This window comes from Nicotiana tabacum, chromosome 11 (assembly GCF_000715075.1).
Source record: "Nicotiana tabacum cultivar K326 chromosome 11, ASM71507v2, whole genome shotgun sequence".
Taxonomy (NCBI): domain Eukaryota; kingdom Viridiplantae; phylum Streptophyta; class Magnoliopsida; order Solanales; family Solanaceae; genus Nicotiana; species Nicotiana tabacum.
This window is the reverse complement of record NC_134090.1, coordinates 117,932,472-117,957,067: the sequence shown is the minus strand read 5'-3', so window position 1 is coordinate 117,957,067 and position 24,596 is coordinate 117,932,472.

The following is a 24,596-nucleotide window of genomic DNA, read 5'->3' as shown; positions in this document are numbered from 1 at the left end:
CACCACCTGAAAACTATGAAGGGTAGTCCATAACTAGACCACCACTATTCAATAGCCAATATTATTCATGGTGGAAAGAGAGGATAAGAGATCACTTACAGGTTACTGATGGATACTTCAAATGTGGTAAATAGGACTACATTATAAAAAATTATCCTATGTGGAAAGTCGAGTGGAAAAAGGAGAGATTTAAAAGAAGGAACATGAAGAAAGAACCAGTTCATGATAAGAAGAACTACAACAAGGGCCATCCAAAGCAATTATTATTACTTGTAAAGACAATTCAGATGAGGACATTGATGATGTTGATGATGAACGAGGTCTTATAGCAATTGGAGAATCTGAAGATGAATTTGATGAAGAAATTAAGATAAGTTTTTTGGACCTAAAAGATAAAATTAAATTCATTTCAACAGATAGACTATCAGAACTGCTAACTTTAATTGATGAATCTAAGAATATAAGTTCTGGAAAAAAACAGCTGTAAAGAGTACAATATTTTAAAAGAAGAATGCATAAACCTGGAAATAAAAATCTGTAAAACTGAAAAAGGAAAATAATATTTTAAAGAACCAGGTTAATGCACTTGATATAGCTGTTTTAAAACTTAGATCTGAAAATCTAAAATTAAAGTTAGGAACAAGTAAAGGAATAGACAGTGATAAATAACTCAAATTAGAGGATGACTTAAGGAAGGTTAAATTTGAGCTATACAAAAAAGAAAAAAAAAGTAAGAGTTTTGAAAGAGGACTTAATAAAGGTCAAGATCGAACTTGATAGAATATAAAAGTGGAATTTTTCCTCCTTCGATGCACTTTCTTGTCTACAGGAGCACCATAGTAGCAACAGAAAAGGACTTGGCTTTCGAAACTCTACACCTAAATAGGATCCAAAAACAAGTACCTAACACTTCATGAGAACAAAATTTTTACTCACTGAGGTAACACTAGGCACTATAAAACTGAATGTATAGCAAAAGGAAAGAGAAAGTCTAAGGAACAAAAAAATTGTTCTTAAAAAGAAAAGGCTGTCAAGTTGCTCAAAGAAAAAATTAATTTATCTATTTGTCCATAGAATTCCTTTTTACAGGTCCAAGTGAATGATATTAGCCAAATAAGGTAGATGGATAATGGTTGCTCAAAGTACATGACAGGAAACAAGAACCAGTTTCTTTCACTTGTGGTCTTTAAAAGAGGTAATGTATCATTTGAAAATGTAAAGAAAGGTGAGATAAATTGAGTTGGAAAGTTTTGCAAAAAAGAGAGTGAACGATATATATGTGGTTGATCAATCCATACTTTCAGAAAATAAACTCACTTGCTTAAGTGTTATAGATAGTGATCCCTTCTTTTGGCATAAGAGACTTGGGTGTGCTAGCCTAAGTAAACTCAACAAACTAGTCTCAAAGACTTGGTGATAGGGCTACCTAATATTAAGTTCAAGGAAGATAACATTGTGAGGCATGTGCTAGAGGGAAGCTGGTAAAAATCTCCATTCAAAAGTAATAAAGTGGCCAATACTACCAGGTTGATAAAACTGGTCCATATAAATTTGTGTAGACACAATGAGGACAATGGGTAGAGGTGGTAATAGATAGGTTATGGTGCTTGCTTATGATTACTGTATATTTACTTGGACTCTATTATTAACATCCAAAGATGAAGCATTTTACATGTTCACTTCATTTGTTAGAAAACTCAAAACGAACTAGGTAATAAACTTGCATCCATTAGGTCTGATTATGGTACTGAATTTGAAAATGCTAAATTTGCTGAATTTTATGATGATCATGGTATAGATCATAACTTTTCTGCCCCTAAAACTCCACAACAAAATAGAGTGGTTGAAAGGAAGAATAGAACTCTAGAGGAAATGGCAAGAACTATGTTAAATTTTAGTAAGTTGCATCATAACTTTTGGGCGGAAGCTTTAAACATTGCATGCTACATCATAAATAGGTACTGGCTAGACTTCTTATTGAGAAAATAACCTAAGAGTTACTTAAAAGGAGAAAGCCAATATATCCCATCTTAGGGCATTTGGATGTAAGTTCTTTGTCCACAAAAATGGAAAGAACTTCCTAGGAATTGATCCCCAAAATGATGAGGGAGTATTCTTAGGATATTCTTCACATAGTAAAGCCGATACAACAACAACAACGAACCAGTAAAATTTCACCACATAGTAAAGCCTATAAAGTATATAACAAAATAATTATATGTATAGAAGAGAGTGTGCATGTTGTTTTTGATGAATCTAACATTCTCTTTGAGAGACAGGAACGAGAAGATAAAGAGATTGGGCTGACAGAAAATTCCAATGGTAAAGATACATTCCAGCCAAAAGCTGCACTGGAACATTTCCTTCCACCCAAGACAAACTGATAGAGGGAACTAATCAGAGAGGAACTGATCCTCAAACCTCGAAGGATCATGTCCCTGAACTTGTTCCTCGGGATCAAAGCAATGAATGAAAGTCTAAATAAAACTAGTTGGTTGTGAAACCCTATATTCTCATTGGGAACATAATTTCCAACATTTGGGATTAAAAATAGACCCTTTTTAAAGAATCTTTGTGCTTTTGATGCTTTTCTTTCACTTATTGAACCTAAATATATTTTGAGTCTTTGCAGGAAGTAGATTGGGTAAATGCAATGCATGATGAACTCAATCAATTTGAGAGAATTCAAGTTTGGTATTTGGTACCAAGACCCAAAGATAGAACAATAATTGGTACCAAATGGGTCTTCAGAAGCAAACTTTATAAAGAAGGAACAAGGCAAGATTTGTGGTTCAACTGTATAGTCAAGAGGATGGTATAAACTATAATATGACTTTTGCTCCAGTTGCAAGATTGGAAGCAAGTGGACTCCTTATAGCCTTTGTTGCTTACATGGAATTCACTTTCCATAAGATGGATGTCAAGAGTGACTTCCTCAATGGCTATTTAAAGGAAGAAATTTTTGTCAACCTCCTGGCTTTGAAAGCAAGAAATGTCCTGAGCATATGTACAAACTTGGTAAGACACTTTATGGGCTTAAGCATGCTCCTAGAGCATAGTATAAAAGATTGTCCAAATTCTTACTTGAGCATGCTATAAGAGAGGTAAAATTGATGATACCGTGTTCTTGAAAGAAAAAGGTAAAGATCTTTTGGTTGTTCAGATATATGTTGATGATATAATATTTGGAGAAACAAATAATAGGATAAGTAAAGAATTTGCTAAGCTAATGGAGAGTGAACTTGAAGTGAGTATGGTAGGTGAGCTTTATTTCTTTTTAGGCTTACAAATTAAACAAACTTCAAATGGAACTATGATCTATCATCAAAAGTATATCAAAGAGTTGCTCAAAAGGTTTAAGATGGAAAAATTCCAAAGAAATTGACACTCCTATTGCAACAGCTATAAGACTGGATTTGGATGAACCTGGTTCATCTGTTGATCAAAAAATATATAGGGGAATGATTGGCAATTTGCTATATCTAATTGCTAGTAGACCTGGCATTGTTTTCAATGTCGAACCTTGTGCCAGGTTTCAGGCAAATCCAAAGGGGTTTCACTTGAAAGTAGTCAAAAGGATATTAAGATACTTAAAAGGCACAATAAATTCGTGCCTATGGTATCCAAAAGGTAGTAATTTTGATTTAATGGGACATGATGATGCTGATTATGCAGGTTTTCTTGTGGATAGAAAAGCTTCTTTAGGTATGGCACATTTATTTGGCTCATGTCTTGTAACTTGGGCCACCAAAAAGTAAAACTTTATGGCCTTATCTACCGTTGTAGCTGAGTATATGGTTGCTGCCTCATGTTATGCTTAATTATTATAGATTAAGTAACAATTACTGGACTTTGGAATTGATGTAGATTGTATCCTTATCTTTTGTGACAATACAAATGCAATCAGTATGACCAATGACCATGTTCATCACAAAAGAACTAAGTATATCGATGTCAGGCATCCTTTTCTAAGGGATAATTTTGAGAAGGGCTTGATCACTATGGAAGTTTGTTCTACTGATAAGCAAATTACTGAAATATTTACGAAAGCTTTAAGTAAGGATCACTTTGGAGGGAATATGTTAGAACTAAGCATAATTAAGATCACCTAAAAGAAACCAGTTTTATCTCAATGATTGGTTAGATAATTTGTGAATTTTATAAATAATTAGATTAGATATTGCTTAATCTCATAATTTTATTAGTATAATCTTGTTCCATGTTCTAAAACGTCTCACTAATATCTAATGATATTACCCCTATTTTCTTAAAAAATTCAATCTTACACAAGAGAACTTCAGTGAAGAACCTGGTTCATCAAGCTTATAAGGTATGTATTCTACACTCCACATAAGTTGAAATAAATGCTAAAGGATCATGACCTTGAAAAGTGTCCCACTTCTTCTCAAACTCTTTTAAACTCAGCAGTTACAAATGAACTAGTTCCCACAAACCAAATCCTAATGCGCCATGATTGCTACATTTTTGGGAAGAGTCCAACATCTTTTCAAACTGACGCTCCCATAAGAGAAGACCTCTAAGTTCAAAAAGCTTCCATTGGACACTCAAACTCTTTCCCTTTTAAATTGATCTGACCATTACCCTCTTTCTCTCCAAAATTCAAAAAATCAAAATCCCAAAACCCTAAAACTCTCATAGAAGCTCCTAAGTTGTTCAAATGGCCAACACCTACGAAAAATCCCAGAACTTTGACAAACCCTCTTCTCTGATAAAAGGTTCATCACCTCCATTATTACCCACACCTTCAACCACCCAAACCCCCAAGAAATGCTGCACTAAAATGGTTGAACGCAAAAGAGTAGCAAGCGGAGAACAAGCAAAGAAACTAAATAAAAAATTACAAGTCAGTCAAGTAGATGAACGACAAAAATCTGAAGATTCTTTCTTGTCCGCGACTAAGGGAAAACAACCAGCTTCATCTGAAAATGAACATGTAACTTTTAGTGTCAATCTTCTACTTTTGGATCTAAAAGTCAAGAAAATCGTGAAACTCAATTTGTGTTGGTTGGGCCTGTCACTAGTGTAGAAATAGGGGATGTTGGTGGAAAAAATAAAAAGAAAAAATAAAGAGAGACCGAGGGTGTTGGGGTAGATGTTAGGGGAAGGGAAGAAGCACAAGTGGCTGAATCTATTTCACCCACTCGTATTGGGTTAGATGAAGAAATAAGGGCAATGGTTATGTGGAGTGAAAATAGGGTTTAGGGTTTAGGATTTAGTTTGTCACGCCCCAAACTTGGGGAGGCGTGGCCGGCACCCAATGCTATATTTGGCCCGAGCATACCACTCTGCAACTATGAATGCTGGAGGGGTAACCCTCAACTTAGGTCGATAAGACCATACTCTGAATCATTTTAAAATATTATCTCTCTCATCTGAGGGGTAAACATACCCAAAAGCTCATATATATATATATATAACTGTGTAGGCTGATGAGGTCGCGATAAACGTTTATTGATAGAAAAAATATACAGGACTCGTCTACAAGCCTCTAGCGATAGCTAAACTGTATCATGGTCGGGACAGGGCCTTGACCTACCCATCAAACCTGTATATATAAAATGGACTTCAAAGTCTAGATCTAGTAACCCCGAGGAAGTGGAGATTACTAACCAAGCTGATGTCTGACTCTGTCTACTGGGAAGGACTATCCAGCTGTCTATCAGGACCTGCATGCATGAAATACAGCTCCCCAGAGAAGGGACATCAGTATGAAATAATGTACCGAGTATATAAGGCAACTGAATAACTGAAATCTAAAACTGAACTGATAATATAATAACTAAAAGTAACTGGAAGTTAAAGATAATCTGAAGATGTGCTTACCTGCTGATACTGACTCAACTCTCTCAATATAGTATGTAAAATAGTTGTCCGACCCTATAAGGCTCGGTATGTGTAACTGCTCTGCCGTAGTAGGCTCGCTCATAGGCACTCAACCATACTAAGCTCTTAATCTCGACCATTCTGGGCTCGCTCATAGGCGCTTGGCCATAGTAGGCTCGGTATATAACTTACTATCTGATTAGAGGTTGCCCAATAGGGGCCTGCCCACCGATTATAGCTTGACGATAATGAAAATATTGTAATACTGTATATATATAGACCTTATGCTCTCTTGACTGAAAGAAGACATCTACTCTTTTGGTTGAAAGAAGAAAAAACTAAACTGAATATGAAGTCCCGATAAGGGAGAATATTGTAGCTTATGAGACTAGGATAATGTACATAAATTTAGGAATAAGAACTTCTCTTTATGCCTCGTTATCAAACACATGTAGTTTCGGGATCATACCAAAATGAAGGAAAGGTTTAGCCTTAACATACCTTATTACAATCTTTCCAATCACCAAGTTGAACTCGCCTTTTCTCACCTTAATCTACAAAAACAATAATACTATCATTAAGTTACAAAAGGTACAACTATCGCACAATGAACAACAAGCTTATTTTGTATTAAACAAGAAGCATCTCCCCTATAATCCATATTTCTCCAAATTCAAGATAACACCAACAACACAAGAACACAACAATAACAAAATATATACATTATTTTCCAACCTTATACCCACCACAAAATACCACAAAATAGCCCAACACACCTCAATCTCTCTATAAACAAAACGACCACTGTAGTAGTGTCAAACAACCCGAATATGTTACGACGAACGACCAGCCCTCCACCCTGAAGTTATGTGGTGTTTCTCCATACCTTTACTCCTCTGAAACTCCAGAAAATAGTAGTAAAACACACAATTCAACAGCCACACAAAACAACCCACAAAACAACTTACAAAATAGTCCGCTACAAGTGAATAACTCGAACCCACGACTTCCAATCACCGTCCCGTGAGTTCTTACAATTATAGAACGACTTTCCATACATCTCCAGCAGAAAAAATGGATGAACGAGAGCATTAAAATTATCTTATTTGTTGAATAACTCATCTCCTATCTTCGTTCTTCAAACTCTAGGTTTTACCTCCAACTAGAACTTGAAAAGGAGAGAAAATCAATTAGGGTTTGTGGGCAATTTTTGGGAGGACGTTTGTAGGGTTTTAGGTCTGGTTATTGTGTTATATAATTGAGTGTTATATTGCAGGAGATAATATCTTGAATGGGCTCTTTGGCTGACCCGAAATAACCCCTTTTTGGACTCTCATTTTTGCAAGTAGGTGACACACCTACTTGTCACCTAGCAGTCTGCGCAGTCTCGTGGAAGCACACTTATCTCTCTACTCTGATGTCATATTTACAAATGGTTTAATAAGTTAGAAAATAGACTCATAGATCTTCAATTTGGTAGGTAGATTATCCCCTTCCAAGTATATTGGGAGAAAATTGCATCTATATTTAACCTAATTTTCAACACATTTATGAATGTAACTTGTGATGACCTTTTTCAATTTTTGTTACACAACTCGTTTAATTCAAAACATAACACATGACTATCATATGACTAAAATAACTCATAACATAATCTCCTTATAATGTTAAGCACCCTAGTATTACCCCAAAAGTACATGTTATAACATCCCAGCTTGTCGACTTTAGACGAAACTTATTTTTTTGATTCGTTTAGCTTCTAAGCCTTCCAACACTCTTGGTACTTACAGTTCATGATCTTAAATATTTGTAACCTCCAACTTAACCTGATTAACTTACTTTATGTTTTTTTACATGTGATCTCATTTCTAAGCTTACATCAGTTGACTTACGGCGTACTCTCACGTATGAAAATATGGGGTGTAACTCTTATATTCCTGTAGCAACTCCTCCTACAAGAGAAAGAACTACAAGAAGTCAGAAGACATAAAGTGAGGGCAATGTGAAAAAGGCCTTAGCTGAGAGTGCCAAAAAGCCTACTGGCAAGGGAAAGAAGAAAGTTAGGGAAATTAGTGAAGTTATTCAGATTGAGGAGATGGACCTGGTCCTTCGAGATGAGGATGAGATAAAGAAGGTGGAATTACACACACCAGTGCTAAGAAAAGAAAGACTTCTCAGAAGAAGTCTCAAGAAAAGGCCGCTGAGGCATATAACTCAGTCTTATCCAAAGGAACCAAGTCTGCTATAAATCCAAGAAAGTTCAAGTTTTGGAGGAAGAAAGTGAAAAAGAGACTGATGAGGAGAAAGATAAGCTGGTGGAGTTTCAAAAAAGAACCATTTTAATGGGAAGGCTTCTTCGTGATGTGGAGGAAGAAGAAATTGTTTTACTGCTGGAAAATTGGAGTTACAAGGCTTAAAGGACATGTTCCTTCAGGTAGAGGGCGGGTTGGCTAGGGCTAAAGTTGTGGATTTTTTTTAATTATGAGGTGAAGAATAGAAGGGTCACTAGTGAGGTCAAAGGGGTGAAAATAAGCTTTGATGATAATAAGATTGGGGAGATTTTGTGTATACATGCTGTAGGGTATAATGATTACACAAAGCTTAAATGGCCTAGTCTAGATGATCTTCCCGCCTTACTAGCTATCACAAGGAAATTTGATAATAATGACTTGGAAGAAGAACCCAGAGTTGTGTATAAAAGTGAGATGAAGTGCTCTCACAAGGTGCTTTTAGAATTTCTGAACAAGATAGTTCTTCCCAGGTAGGAAAGAAGGCATGTGGCTACCTTCATGGACATAGTTCTTATCGAATGTGTGGATAGTAGGAAAAAAATTAATTTGCCAAGATTCATGATCCAGCTCCTTCATAGGTTGTTTATGGCACCAAGACGCGTGCTATTCCCTATGGCTTTATCCTAACTATTGTACTTGCCTACGCCTAAGTCTTAAATCACCATACGAAACTACTGGAACCATCAAAATATTATTTTGGAGTCGTCTACGCAGAATTCAAATTCTGATCAACTCTTACAACTTAAGAGTCCAACCAACTGACTAAGTATCCCAAATCAATCCAAAACCTACCCAAAATCAAACCAACCATCCCTGCTAGTCACGTAACCACAAATACAAATGGTTAAAGCATCAAATGGGGGGAAACGAGGATATAACACTCAAAATGATCGGTCATATCATTACATATCCAAAGGCTCAAAACACCCACAGGAAAATCATAATAAAGAATTGAGGCTCAAACCGAATAGCATTTCTCTTAAGTTGTTAAATCTTCATTCTTACAAAAGAGTGTTTGCACTTACATACTTCATATTACTTCCAAACTTTGCACATAAGTTTAATCCAACTATATATACCTATCCAAAAGTCACAGAATACCAATTGGAATCTAATAACATCAAAGACAACTCTTGGTCAAATGTATGAACTTTTAAGTTCTTAAAAATTTCCAACTTTTGACAAATAATGCCGAATTCCTCTAGGAACCTCCAAAACCAAATTAGAACATACATACAAGTCCAAAAACATGATGCAAACCTATCAGAACCATCAAAACCCAATTTTGAGTCCATTTACCCAAACGTCAAATGTTGATCAACTCTTCCAACATAAAGCTTCCAAATCGAGAGTCATTCTTTTAAATCAGTCCCGAACCACTTGAAAACAAAAACCAACCATACACACAAGTCATAATATATATTATGAAGCTAATCAACATCTCAACCACCGAATGGAATGCTAAAGCTCAAAACGACTGGTCAGGTCGTATCACACACGATTGTGGAGAAGGATTTTTGCAAGCTGGGCATTTGGTCTTCGCATTCGTGATCCAGGTGGTGTGTTCGCGATGTGTGTTTTGGGAACTAGAGCTTTATGCTCTGAATTTGCATGGTATGTCTCGCTTTCACAAGCTGTTGGAAGAAAGACCTTCACGTTCACGGTATGAGGTCGTGTTCGCATAGAGTCAGATTAGGAGGGGGCTCATTGGCTTTTGCGTCACGTAGATGACTCATGTTTGCATTATTTTGGTTTGTTGTCTTTCGCAATCGCAAGGTGGGACCGCGATCGCGTAGGGCATTTTTTGTCAGTCCCATGGCTTGTTCTTCACGAATGCAGAGTAGGGCTCGCGTTCGCGAATGGTACTTCTGGGCAGTACATTTTATGTTCTTATTTCGGACTTTGAGCTTATTTTATCATAGTTTAGGATTGGGAGCTCGTATTGAAGCAGTTGATTAGGTGATTTTCATCACTTGGATTTGGGTAAGTGTTCTTGACTCGGTTTTCATTTTTTTTCATGCTTCTACCTTTGATTTTGAATTTGATTGGTGAATCTAAGAGAGAATTAAGGGGTTTAGCAAAACTTTTCTAAAGTGAAAAATAGATATTTTATCCGCGATTTGGAGTTAGTTTTGGATGAAACTTGTATATTTGGACTCGTATTTGAGTGGGTGTTCGAGATTTATGAGTTTTATCATGTTTCAAAATGCGGGTCCAAGTTGCCTTTTTGGTTGACTTTGAGTATTTGATTAAAGATTCAACATTATATGCGGGTCCATGGTGTTATCAAGGTTCGTTTGGTATTTTGAGCTTGGGAATAAGTTCGTATGATGATTGATGACTTGTACGCAAATTTTGGTGTCATTACGAGTAGTTTAAGCATAATTCGGATGCGTTTAGTGAAGTTTGAATGTTTGAAAGTTGAATGAAGGGTTTTGACCGGCGATTCATAGTTTTGATGTTGTTTGACGAGGTTTGAGGCCTCAACTTAGTTCGTATCATGTCGTTGGATGTGTTGGTGTAATTGGATGGGGTCCCGAGGGGTCTTAGGTGCGAATCGGATTGGAATCAGACTTAGTTTTGGATTTAGGAACTGCTGGTGGCTTCAGATCTGGTGCAATCGCACCTGCGAGGGAAATGGCTGCAGGTGCGAGCACGCAAAAACGGACTTTAGCTGGAGCTAGATAGCCGCAGGTAGGAGGTTTGTTCCGTATTTGTGCGTCCGCAGATGCGATGGAGGCTCTGCAGGTGTGAAAGTGGGCCGACTGGATGAGATCGCAGGAGTGAAGGAAGTCCGCAGAAGTGGACCCATAAAAGCGTGTCCATATCCTCAGAAGCTCGAAGGATGGAGGTTATGGGGGATCCAGATGCAGATTTTTGACCGCATCTATGGTTATGCAGATGCGATTAAGTGACCGAAGATGCAGAAATCGTTGGGTAGTGAGTGCATTTAATTTGGGACTTAGCCTATTTTCCACACTTTCACTTGGTCTTGAGCGATTTTGAGAGCACTTTTATGGGGGATTCACATCAACATCACAAGGTAAGTAAATTCCACCTATTCTTAAGTTAAATACACGGATTATGGGTAGATAAAACATTAAATTAAGGGAAAATTTGTGAGATTTTGTTAGAACCTAGGGTTTGGTAAAGATAAGATTTGACCACAAAATTGATTATGTAATTGGGAATAAATTATATATTTGAGTTCGTGAGGTCATGGGCAACATATATACTTGAAAATTTCCGAAATCCAGGCATGTGGGCCCGGGGTGAATTTTTGGAATCTTCCAAATTGGGTTGGGTAATTACTCTAATATCTAAATTATGAACTTTTCAGCATATGTTTATTAGTTTATACAAGTTTTGGTTAGTTTGGGAGTCCTTAACGTCGTTTGAGAAGTTCTAGTGAGGTTGAAGAGCCAGATTAAGGACTTGAAATCGAGGTAAGTCTTTTGTCTAACTTTATAAGAGGGAACTTATCCCCTTAGGTGTATTAATTGTTGTGTGCTACTTATTATGGGGAGCTATGTACGCACAAGGTAACGAGAGTCCGTACGTAGCTATGTTCATGATGTGTACGGGTAGACTTAGATTCACATCATGCTTCTAATTATGCTATTTTATGCCTATCCTATGTATTGGTTATCTTGATTAGAACTCGGATTGAGGATTTTAGTTAAGGATATCGACTTATTCTCTTACTTTAGAAAAATTGGGAAATATTTGAAAAACTATAGATTTGTGTCTTCTCGTCTCGCATGTGTTTTCACGAGTGAGGTAAATTTCTCTACTCTTATGTGATTGGGTCATTCATCTCGGTAGTGAAATAAATTACTCTTACTGGATCAGGTCGTTCGTCTCGGCAGTATGGTAACACTACTCTTATAGGATCGGGTCATTCGCCTCGACAGGTTGGTACCACTATTCTTATAGGATCGGGTTGTATGCCTCTGCAATTTCGTGCTTAATAATCGGAATTGGATTTGGTTTGGTAATAATTGAGTTAGTGCCTTCACGTTCGGTTATGATATGTTCAGGGATTTAATATAAACTCATGTGTGGATTTACTGTAGTTACTTTTATTTGCTTCGTTGCTACTTGTTGTACACTCACCATGTCCACTTTATGTATTTATATTATTATTTGACCTCTAGTAAGTGTCAAGTCGACCCTCAACACTACTTCTTCGATGTTAGACTAGATACTTACTAGGTAAGCATTGTTTTCCATATTCACGCTACACTTCTGCACTTAATGTGCAGGTAAGGAGAGAGGTATTACTAGCGGCCACGCGGGCGCGTTGCCGATCATCTACGGAGACTTAGTGGTGAGTTGCTTGCCTTGCTACGATCTGCAGCACCTGAGTCTCCCTCTATCTTATTTATTATTTATGTCTATCACTTTCAGACAATAATTTTATTAGTTTTATATATTCTTAAGATTGCTCATGTACTTGTGGCACTGAATATTAGGGTCTTTTAGCATTTATGTACTGTTGTACTTATCATTTCTATTACTATAGTGGATGTACTTATTATCCTGTTATTTTGTTAAGAAAACAATAGGTACAGTTGCATGAGATCTTACTTATTTTGTTCTTTTAAAAGTAAAACTTTTGTTTTAAATGTTAAGGGGTAAATAAATTGTAGTTTCACTTGTGGGGCTTGCCTAACGGTGGTGTTAGGTTTCATCATGGCCTATTATGAGTTTTGGGTCGTGACAGACCCCTTAGATGCACCCCATGGCGTTCTGGCAAGCCTCCCAACGACTAGCACCATGTACGGCCCCATGGTCTTGGCTGTGACAAGTGTGCCTATGCTTATGTCGCCCCATCAATATCCCTCACCAGCGCCCAGCCGCAGATAGATGCCAACAACGCCCCTCCACAGGCTGCGCCCCAATGTGCGCCCGTTGTTAGTGCAATCGATCCATGCCCTATAGCCAGCACCGCACATGCAGATTCAGATGCTAAAGACAAGGTTCCTACCAATGGACCTGCTTTTGCTTTATAGGAATCTAAGTCTTTTTTGTTGTAAATGAGTAGCTTTACTTCTTGTATTTCCATTATGAGTCTCTAACTTATTTATGTCAAGTCTTGTAACTTCGATTTATTTCTTTCAAGCATTATTAGGGGGGATCAAGTAGTAAAACTTTCAAGAAAGTAAATAATTCTCTATATTGGTGTCTCTCCTCCTTGACACCGTGTTTCCTTTCTATAATAGCTTTCATTAACGCAATAAAGCATTCTTTCATTCTTATTTTCTTTTCTGCTTTCAATTGCTCTTGACATTGGTTTTCCTATATGGCACTAACAGTCTCATTATGCATATGGAGGGGACCCCACTTGGTAGATAGTAACTGCACGTCATCGGTTGCTTAGCCTTACGTATCCATTCCAATGCATCTCAAGAATGCATAGCATAACAGTTGGTAACAGAGCCTAGGCTCAACATCGGACAAGGGAACACATGTCATTGCCACCATTTCTGACCATGGTGAATCATTGGGATCATATTGCAGCTCTCGAAGAGATGGTTAACGTATTACAACCCATCGCGAGTATGATGCCTGCTCTAAGAATCAACCTAGTGCAAAGGTTGGATGACTTGGACCGCAGGATGCGATAGGTCGAATGAGACATAACAAACATCAGCCACAACTCTGAAGGATACCAGAAAATAATAGCCACTGAGGCAGCCAAAATTTTTAGTATTTTCAAGGGACTCCAACATGAGAGGACCGAGGATTTAGACTATAGGGCACAAGAGGCAAACATGGTGACTGTCATGCAACAAACCATAGATATTTTGACCGGCCAGCTCAATATTGTCAATGTTGCATTACAAGGCCTACTTAGAGGAAGAAGAAACCACATCAGGGGTGCTTTGAACCTCGCCCGTGCACCACAAAAGATGAATATTCCTAAACCAAACCCCTACAATGGGTATCAGAATGCCAAGGAAGTGGATAACTTCATCTTTGACATTAAACAGTACTTCGATGACGTGTAGGAGTTAGAAGTTGTAAAAAAGGTAGAAATTGCTGCCATGTTTCTTTAGGTGATGCTAAATTTTGGTGGCGGGTGAAATACAAAGCCATCAGGGTCGGTGAAGATACTCTTGAGACATGGGGAGACCTTAAGGCAGCCATATGCCTACAGTTCTTCCCCAAAAATGTTGAGTACAATCTGCGAAGAAAGCTTTGGGAGCTCCGCCAGACCAAGTCAGCCCGGGATTATGTGCGAGAATTCTCTTCAGTCATGCTGAACATATAAGATATGGGGGACAAAGACAAACTCTTCACATTCTTGGAAGGTTTGAAACCTTATGCCAGTATGAAGGTGCAAAGACAAAGGATAGATACTTTACCCAAGGCGATCCAAGCAGCAGAATGCCTTGGGGACTACCAAGTGAAAGTTTAGAAGGATATGCCTCAACCACCTATCCGAGGAGGATATAAAGTGGTCCAGCCTAGCAATGGTGGCCCTAGAAGAAGCGGAGGAGATCGGAGTGTAACCAAATCTAAGACTTCTTCCTCAGGCAACAATAATGTTGCATCTCACGATAATGATGGGGGGAGGAAGCTCTCTTAGGATATCGTTATTGTAGCGGGCCACATTGGAATAATGAATGACCATAGGCACAAATCAACGTCCATCAAACTTTTGATTATGAGACGGATGACGATACAAATGATGCTGACCAAACATAACTAATAAGTGTCTTCAGCAAACTTGTTTGTTCTATTTTTGAGGCATTAGCGGGAACTAGTGCTGGCATTTGTAAGAAGAAGGACCCATGCCCAACTACCAAGAAAAGGAGAATGAAGGCAGATGAGGTGCCTCTTATTAACCAAGAGAAACAATGATGTTCGTCAAAATGAAAGTTAATGGCAAGCCCATTCGGGCGATGATAGACATGGGCGCTATTCACAATTACTTAGCCTCAACTCGGGTAGATCGCTTTGGTCTAGTTGGGGGGAAAGGGAAGAGGTCATGTCAAGTCTATCAACTCACCACCTCAGCCAGTGGGTGGAATAGCCAAAGGAGTGCCAGTGACTCTTGGTCCTTATGAAGGAAAATCAACTTGTGTATGGTGATCATAAATGACTTCGAACTGATAATTGGATTGGAATTCATGAGGCAAACCATCACCATTCATGTACCTTATGCATACATGCTACTAATGATAGAAGCAATTGGGGCCAAGCCCTGCATTATCCCGTGCACAACCATAAAGACGACCGCGGAGAACATATCAGCCTTGCACTTGAAGAAGGGAGTCAAAAGACATGAACCAACTTTCCTGGCTACCCTTTGTATTGAAGATATTGAGCACTCTTTGGTTCCTATTCCTGCACCCGTGAAAGAGCTGATACAGGAGTTTGAAAGATGTCATTCCATAAGACATACCAAAGCGACTCCCGCCTAGGTGTACTGTGGTCCATGAGATTGAGTTGATGCCAAGTACGAAGCCACCCGCCCGGGCACCTTATAGAATGTCACAATTGAACTCATCGAGCTATAGAGATAATTGATGAAAATGCTAGACACAGGGATCATTGTTCCCTCCAAGTCCCTTTATGGCTCCCCTATGTTGTTCTAAAAGAAATAGGATGTCACCCTACGACTATGTGTGGATTATCGGGCTCTAAACAAAATCATCATAAAGAATAAGTACCATATCCCGCTAATGGCAGACCTTTTCGATAGACTGGGTGGTGCTACGGTGTTCACCAAAATAGACCTAAAGACAGGTTATTGGAAACTCTGGATTGCTAAGGGAGATGAGCACAAGATGACCTGTGTGACATGATATGGGTCGTATGACTTCCTAGTCATGCCATTCGGCTATACTAATGCTCCAGCCACATTTTGCACCTTGATGAACCAAGTCTTCCGAGAGTACATTGATGAATTCGTAGTGGTCTACTTGGACGACATTGTGGTATATAGCAAAACATTCGAGGAGCACCTGTGGAAGGTTCTAGCTCGACTGCAGGAGCATGAACTATATATGAATCTTCCAAGTGCTCCTTCTCCCAAAAATAGATTGATTTCCTCGGACATGTCATCGAGGAAGAGCAGATCAAGATGGATCTTTAGAAGATTCAGGTTGTCACAGATTGGCCGCAACCTAAGGATATCCATGCCTTGAGGGCGCTCCTTGGCCTACACAACTATTATCGGCAGTTTGTGAAAAATTACTCTCTTATTATAGCGTCGTTAGTAGAACTCCTAAAGAAAGTAACGCATTGGGGTTAGGGTCCCAAGCGAGCGTAGGCCTTCAACGTATTGAAAGTGGCTGTGTCTAGTAGCTCCGTCATGGCCTTTCTTGATTTGGCCAAGCTGTTTGAAGTACAAACGGATGATCTGACTATGCTTTAGGTAGAGTCTTGCTACAAGACGGGAATCCCTTTTCTGTACGAGAGCCGAAAGTTGAAGGATGCAGAACGGTGCTACGCCGGGAATTATTGGTTGTCGTCCACTTATTACACCTTTGGAGGTAGTATCTATTGGGAACCCTGTTTATGGTCAAGATGGACAACACGGTTGTTAGTCATTTCATGACCCAACTAAAGCCGAATGGCCAACAGACCAGGTGGTAGAAACTTCTAGCAAAATTTCACTTCAACCTAGAGTACCGAAGTGGGAAGACCAACCAAGTTGCTGATGCGCTTAGTCAGAGGGCTGACCTAGCATCAGTGTGCCTACTTGCCACTCTAAGGGGGAGCGAAGTGGCCACCACTATAAAGGACCAGATACAGGATCTGCTCACCAAGTATCTTGTTGCACAGTATTTGGTCGATTTGGTAGGAAAGAGCAAGACTCGCCAGTTCTACATGGAAGATGGTTTCTTGAAGGTGAAAGGGAGCTTACTTTATGTTCCTAAATAAGGAGATCTGCGAAGGACTCTTCTGATAGAATTCCATGATACTTTGTGGGCTAGCCACCCGGGTGAAGAATGCACCATGGCGTTATTGCGTTGTGCTTATTATTGGCCTCAAATGGGTAATGATGTTGCACAATATATGAAGACTTGCCTAATATTCCAGAAAGATAACTCTAACCGCTTGACACAAGCGAGACTTTTGGAGCCGTTTCCTGTTCCAAAGAGACCTTGGGAAAGTGTGTCACTGCATTTCATCACCGAATTGCCTAAGGTCAGATATCTTACAACTATCTTAGTTGTGGTAAATCAATTTTCAAAACATGCTACATTTATAGCATCCCCAAAATATATATCAATAGAAGATACAACTCAACTTTTCTTCGCTCATGTTGTCAAATATTGGGGCTTTCCTAAATACATCGTTAGTGATCGCGACTCTCGCGTTACTAGCAACTTTTGGACTCGGCTCTTTAAGTGCCTCGGGTCCATGTTGAGCCTTTGTTCAAGTTTCCATTAGCAATATGATGGCCAAACGAAGCGGTTCAATGACATGCTGGAGGAATACCTTCGTCATTTTATTACCGAATCGAATAAGAATTGGGTGAAGCTTCTGGATGCTGCTCAATTATGTTACAATTCACAAAAGAGCTCTAGCACATATAGAAGCACTTTTGAAATTGCTACTGGATAGCAACCGCTACTCCCACACATTGTGAATTCCCCAAACATGTCAAAATCTCCTAGCTGCTAGCTTGTCGAAAGAATGGAAGCAAAATTTGGATATAGTGCGGAGCTATCTTGTGAAAGCCCAAAAACAAATGAAAAAACATGCTGATAGAAATCATCACATTGTTGAATACCAAGTGGGGGATATCTCTTTGCAGGGGTCCATGACCCTTGCATGTTGCAAAAGTACATTGGACCCTTATCCATTGAGAAGCACATTGGGAAAGTTACATACTGGGTGGATACCCCATCCTGGAGCAAGATTCATCCAATCTTCCATGTCAGCCTTTTGAAACCTTTTCTGGAAGACATGGAGGATCCTTCGCGGAGAAAACTCACAATACCTAGTATTCGAGGCCCCAATTCAACCGAGAAAAGGCGTGCAAAAGTTATTCTCGATGATCAAGTGATTAATGCTTAAAGGAAAGATCAGCAAGAGTTCTCGATGAAATGGCGGGCTATGATACAGAGGAAAATACTTGGGAGAGTGGAACAACCTCAAAGACTACAAGAGCCTAATCAATGATTATCTTGCAAGTAAGGCGTCGAGGACGTCGTCAACTCAGATGGGGGAGAATTTTATGGGCGGCTTTCCAGCCATGCCCCATGACCCCTTGGACGCGCCCCATGGCATGCTAGAAAGCATCCCAATGCCTAGCTACATGGACGGCCTCGTGGTCTTGGTTGCTCTAAGTGACATGCGCGCATGTGCCTATGTCGCCAAATCAATATCCCTCGCCAGCGCCCAACCGCAGACAGATGCAAACAGCTGCCTCTTGGCAGGCCATGCCTCAGCACGTGCCCATATCGACCCATGCCCAATGTCTAGTGCCATACGTGCAGACCTAATGCTAAAGACAATGTTGCCGCCAACGAACCTGCTTTTTCTTTGTAGGAATCTAAGTCCTTTTGGTTGTAACTATTGAGTAGCTTTACTTCTTGTATTTTCATTATAAGTCTCTAGCTTATTTATGTCAAGTCTTATAAATTTGGTTTATTTTTTTAGCATTATTAGGGAGGATCAAGTAGTCAAACTTTCAAGCAAGCAAATAATTCTCTGTATTGGTGTCTTTCCTTCTCGACACCCTGTTGCCTTTCTATAATATCTTTCATTAATGCAATCAAGATTTTTTTCATTCTCATTCTCTTTTATGTTCTCTCAATTGCTCTTGATATTGGTTTTCTCGTACGACACTGACAGTCTCGTCTAGTGTTTGGGGGGACCCTAGTTGGTGGATAGTAACCGCACGGACATCGGTTGCTTAGCCTTACGTCGCCCTTCCAAGGCATATCATGAAGGTGTCGTGTAACAGTATTCATGCTCGAGGTATATTTTAGATTACTATATGCCTTATTTGGTTGCATGTTCTACTTGATCCTATGTGTTATGCTATTAACTAACTATGTGAGCATTATACATCAGAGTATAACTAACATTAAGGCTATTGGTGTCTTAGTTTGAAAATGATGAACTAATCTTGAGATTTATGCTAAACTTGCCTCGGAAGCAGATACACATATGTTGAAAACACATATCCGTCTTGTTCTTGTGGTGTGCCTGGATTGGGACGTGCGCACTCTATGACACATATTTAATCTCGTGTATGACAACTTAAACTTGGTTGTTATATTTGATTTGGCCGTAGTCATGCTTTATATGTTGAATTCCATCGGCATTTTTGTTGCTATTATGTCCTTCTACACTTTACTGATGAGTTATTAGGATATGCCTTATGATGATGATGTTTATCGTGAAAATGGTAATAACAATTAAATTTGTTGATGAGACTCTAAAAATACATGATCTATTTTTATGCTAGTTGTTAGAGCAGTTGATGCTAGATATGTAAAGATAAAAGATGAAATACGAGCAAAAGCGGAGTTATAATCAAACCAAGGGGTTAGCTATTCAGGCCTTGAGGTCGATGCCTGGGCTCGGGCTCGAGCTATCGGGGATAATCGAGAAGGGGCTAACAGTTAGGATATAATTAAAGGAGGCTCTTTATGGCCAATGACGAGCAATAAGTGAAAAACAAGTATGATGGCAGTAAATATGAGCAATAGTATCGAGAGAGTAAGTTTAGAGAGAAAAGAGAGAGTTGCTATTTATCTTGCGTAGAATAGTTGAGGTAGCTGCATCCCCTTACAAAGTGGTGAGGATCCCCTTTATATAGGAGGAAAAATCCAACATAGTACAAAATGCATTAATTGTAAAGGTATGGAAATGGGACGGCTAGATGCGATACCTTGATACAGGCCCCGGGCAGACCGACTTTGTCAGACTTAGCCGCATGCCACCTTGGGAATCCCCTATTTTACTCTAGCCTCGATCAATATTTTCTTTAGGTCGGGCCTCAGCGAGCTTCGAGGGAGGGAACTCGATCACAACTTTGTGTCCTCGAGGCCTCGAGATGTTCTTCTGAAATGACTTAATAGCAAGAAATTGGACCCTCTGATTTCGTCGTATACAGATAGGCTCTACATTTCCTAGAATGAAGCAATAGGAAACGGTTCTGATACCCGACTCCCCGGGCTTCCCATGATGACGTCATGCCGATGACACAACCTATGTCATGAGTTTTCACGATAACCGGGAAATCCCATGGACTTGTCTTTTCGATGCCATTCAATGCGCTGTCGATTCCTGTTCTTCAAAGTGACAGTACTGCCATCGATTTGGTTCTTCAAGAATGCATTAATTGTACCTGCTGATTAGTCTTCCAAAGGCATTAATGGCCATGTCATTATCTCCTATAAATAGGGGTACTGTGGCATTATTGCTCTACCCAAGTGCCTTTCTTCATTCATTCATTCCTTTCTTCTCGCCTTCTTTATTTATTGCTAATCACCATGTTTGGAGTTCACGACTTTATGGCTATTTGGCAGTATTCCCGTCGGCTGTATGATAGCCTCACGCCTGATTTTCCCCTTGTCAAGCGAGATCATACCATCTTTTCGTTGCTGCTGTTATTGTTACGCCTGCTACTGCTGTCGTTATTGGCTTGAGATGATGATATGGGGGCAACTGGCATCCTTTGATCTAAAAGGGCATTTGGACTCTACACCGTTGCTCGGGAGAGTATTTGGACTATATATCGCTGCTCACTCTCCTACCCTGTCCTGGTATGGAACTTCATCCCTTGGGTTTTTTCTCCCAAGGGATAAGATGGCACAACTGGCCGTTGAGGCTGGGGCCCACCGAATCTTCAACCTTTGGCTTCAGCGGGTTATGTCTCTTTTTTCTGCCTCTTCTACATCCCCCCCCTTTCCTTTTCTTCGTTTTCTCCCTCGGCGAAGCTATTCTGTGGGATCGAGCTGGGAACCTAGAGGGAGTGGCGATCGAAGGAGTTGCCTTTGAGGTTGCAAATTTGAGGAAGTGGCGCTCGGAGATGCTGCTACCGGAGATGAACCTTCGAGGGTAGACTAGGTCCTTAGGCTTTCACTATGGGTGTGCACCCCTTTGCTTCTTTGTTTTCGTGTAAGGACCCCTTGCCGGCTTTTGTAACCATATGTAAGGACCCCTCGACGGTTGTTGTAAGCAAATGTTTATGAATATGAATATAAAGCTATTTTCTTGACTTCTGCCTTTGCTGCTTGTCGTATTCTTTTATATTTGTGGGAATTTCTAATGTATGCCCTTTCAACGATTGTTAATATATAATTCGGATGCGAGTATTCCTTCCGGTCTTTAGTTGATAGAAATGGCTCTTTTCCTAGCCCACTATTGTTCCTCGGACCAAGCATAAAGCGGTCTGATAGGCTCAGGTCATCGGGACCCTCGAGTCATATAAAGATAGTGCATCGAACCTTGAAATTTGAGAGTGGTCTCTGAGTGAAGGTCAGCTTCAGGCACCTGGAGATTTACTCTGAACTTGATGTAGATAACCTTTTATGGCTTTGTAAATAGGTACCTAAGGAGAGGTTACCCATATTTAGGCGATGTCCTGAGGTTGGATCCTCATGGACAAAGCTCAAAGTGCTTACTTTTCTTCTTGAGAGGGACCTTCGAGGTCGGATACCTTCTCGGGACTGGAGACGATGTCGCTGACCTTTTGAAGCCTAACTTTCTTATGACAGAGATCCTTAAAGTCGGGTACCACCTCGGACTAGAGATAATGTCATTGGCCTTTTGGGGCCTAACTTGGGTAGGTGGACCGTTGTTATTTCCCCACATATATATGGGGTTGCTCCCGCTCCTTGGGAGATCCCACTATTTTCGATACCTATCCTTCTGTTTCGGCATCGAGTCCTTCGTTACCTTAGCACCAAAGTGTTTGTGTAGGTTCCAGCTTCAGTTTACTAGTCCCGCCATAATCATGACTGCTACTTCAGGGTCTGCCCGGCAGAGAGGGGAGAGTTCCACTCCCAGCGCTCAGGATCCATGGGAGTTTACCATGAAGACTATGTGTTTGATAAGAGAGGAGCACATTGAGTTGGTGAGGAGAGACTACGGATGGGGTGAGGGGGTAGCATTACAGGTGCTTCCCCCGGATGAGGGTATCACAGACCTTGGCGATGGATTCCTGAATGTGTACTTGTATCCTTTCGCACTAGGCCCCTTAGATAGGGTCGTGCTCAATTTCTATTTAAAGTATTGAGTTACTTTGGCGTAGATACATCCGTCATTTTGGCGAATAGTGCTGATGATGAGGTTCTTTGCGGAGAAGGCAAGGCTTGAATTCACACTCAATCATCTTATCAGGCTGTACTGGCCCTTTCATCATCAAGGTCTACTAACCTTGTGGTGCTGCTCGTACACGCCCTTTGTTGTTGATGAGGAGGAAGATGGATATCGAGAGTGGATTAGTCGGTTTGTCCAGGTTCGGACGGCTGACGTTATCCCCATGGAACTTATGATATTCCCGAGGAATGGAATTATACGCGTGAGTGGAGCGTCTCATGCTTTCTCAGGTTTGCTCTTGGTGGATGCTAGTTTATTAATCGTGTTTCTCCCTTCTCTACAGCAATTTCATGGGTGCCGGGCAAAGTTCCTGATCTGCCCCATTGGGTCCGGAAGTTGGCGACCTATTCAACTTGTGATGAGCGCAGGTGGCGAGCTACATCCTGGGGTAGAGGGGAAGCACAACATCATGGTATGTGTGAGTACTTCTTTTTCCCTATCCCCATACATTTGGGAAGACATCTCCCTTTTTCATGTATTAATTTTGCCGTCGTAGGTATCAGAAGGTCTCCAAGGGTGAGGCTGTGCTCCTCCAGAGAGGGGGAGGGGTTGCCAGCTTCCGAGCTAAAGGACGACAATGATAACTGGGATATGCATTTGCAGTGCGATGACACTCACAGTAGGGCGAAACAGGGCCGAGTCTTTGAAGAGGAAACATCACCCGAGCCTGCTGCACCTGAAGTTTCCGATTCTGGAGAGGTGGTTCCTCCGAGTGATCGTACTTCGACCAGGGTTGATTCTTTTAGGGCCGAGGGGACTAGATTAATAGAGGTGTGCTCGGCCTTCGAGGAAGTCCGCCGACTTCACTTTGCGGTGAGCTTTGGCATAGGCCTTCCGAATCTTGCGTCTTCCCTTCCTTATCGAGTTTTTCTTTTGCAGGCCTTTGACATGCTTAGGTCCGAGCTGATCCATCATGGGGCTAGGCTCCGGAAACCTCTAGATGAGGGTAGGTACCTTGGTCTCCTTTGCGAGGAGAAGGAAGTTGAGTTGACACACTAGCGATATGAGGCGTACCGGAGCTCGAATTACGAGTGCTATTTGATGGAGCAGGTAATTTCCCATCCCAGGCGGGTATGCGTTTCACTTTTTAACCTCTCAGGTTAACTCTTTGCCTATCCCAGCTACAGAAAAAGCCGGAGGCCCTGGAATGCCTCAGGAGTGAAGCCGACCGAATCGGGAATGACTGCATCGAGCTAAGAGCCAGGCACATGTTCAAGCTTTAGAGAAGAAAGGCGCCTTGGCTAAAGTTCCTGCCTTCGAGGTCCGACTTTGCTTAGCTCTTGATAACGCTTCAGTTCAAGCGGATATGATCACGAAGCTCGAATCCAAACTTTTGAAGGTTAGGGCTGAGATCGTTGATGCTCGAACCGAAGCTGTACTGAGCCAGGCTAAGGCTGATAAGGAGATGACAATTTATTTGAAGGATGCTATCGATGCCCAAGCCGATTTGAAGAGGGTCCTCGATCGTGAAGAGAGGATCAAAGAATATGCTCGTTGCAGATCCCGAAGAAAGGTTCTCGAGGAGATCGGTGTCAGGGGTTTTGGTCTCCTAAAAGAGTTGGCGCGAGCGAGGGCGGACGAGCGTGATGCTCGATCACTTATATTCGATGTTGAGGAGAGTGAAGATGAGGCTGGCAGGCCGTAGCCCTTAGGGGCGGGGCGTAGAATTTTCCATCTTGTATGGGATATTTTCAAAGCACGTTTGTAGATGGAGAATGCACTTTTTCATGTATGTAAATAAAAGAAAACTTGAAGCTTTGTTTCTTATGTACCCCTTTCTGCTTCACTTCTGACCAGGTGGACTGGTTTCGGAGTTGGTGAGAATCCTTAGATTCGTGATATGGCTCCGGGGCTCATTAGGTAGGCCCGACAGCTCTTACACATTTGGTCGATGCGACCTTTAGTGTAAGCTGGCGTTAGAGCTCTTATGCTTTTGCTCAACTGTTTTGGGTTTAGTCTCCAAGTCAGGCTTTGACTCGAGCTCATTCGATCTTCAAGCTTTTGTGTCTGCATGGGCGGGCGACAATGGCTCTTATGCCTTGCCCTTGGGCATTTGTATTTTAACTATTTTGGGTTCAGTCTCCGAGTCGGGTTTTGACTCGAGCACAATTGACCCTCAAGTTTTGCATTTGAGTGGGCTGGCAACAACGACTCTTATGC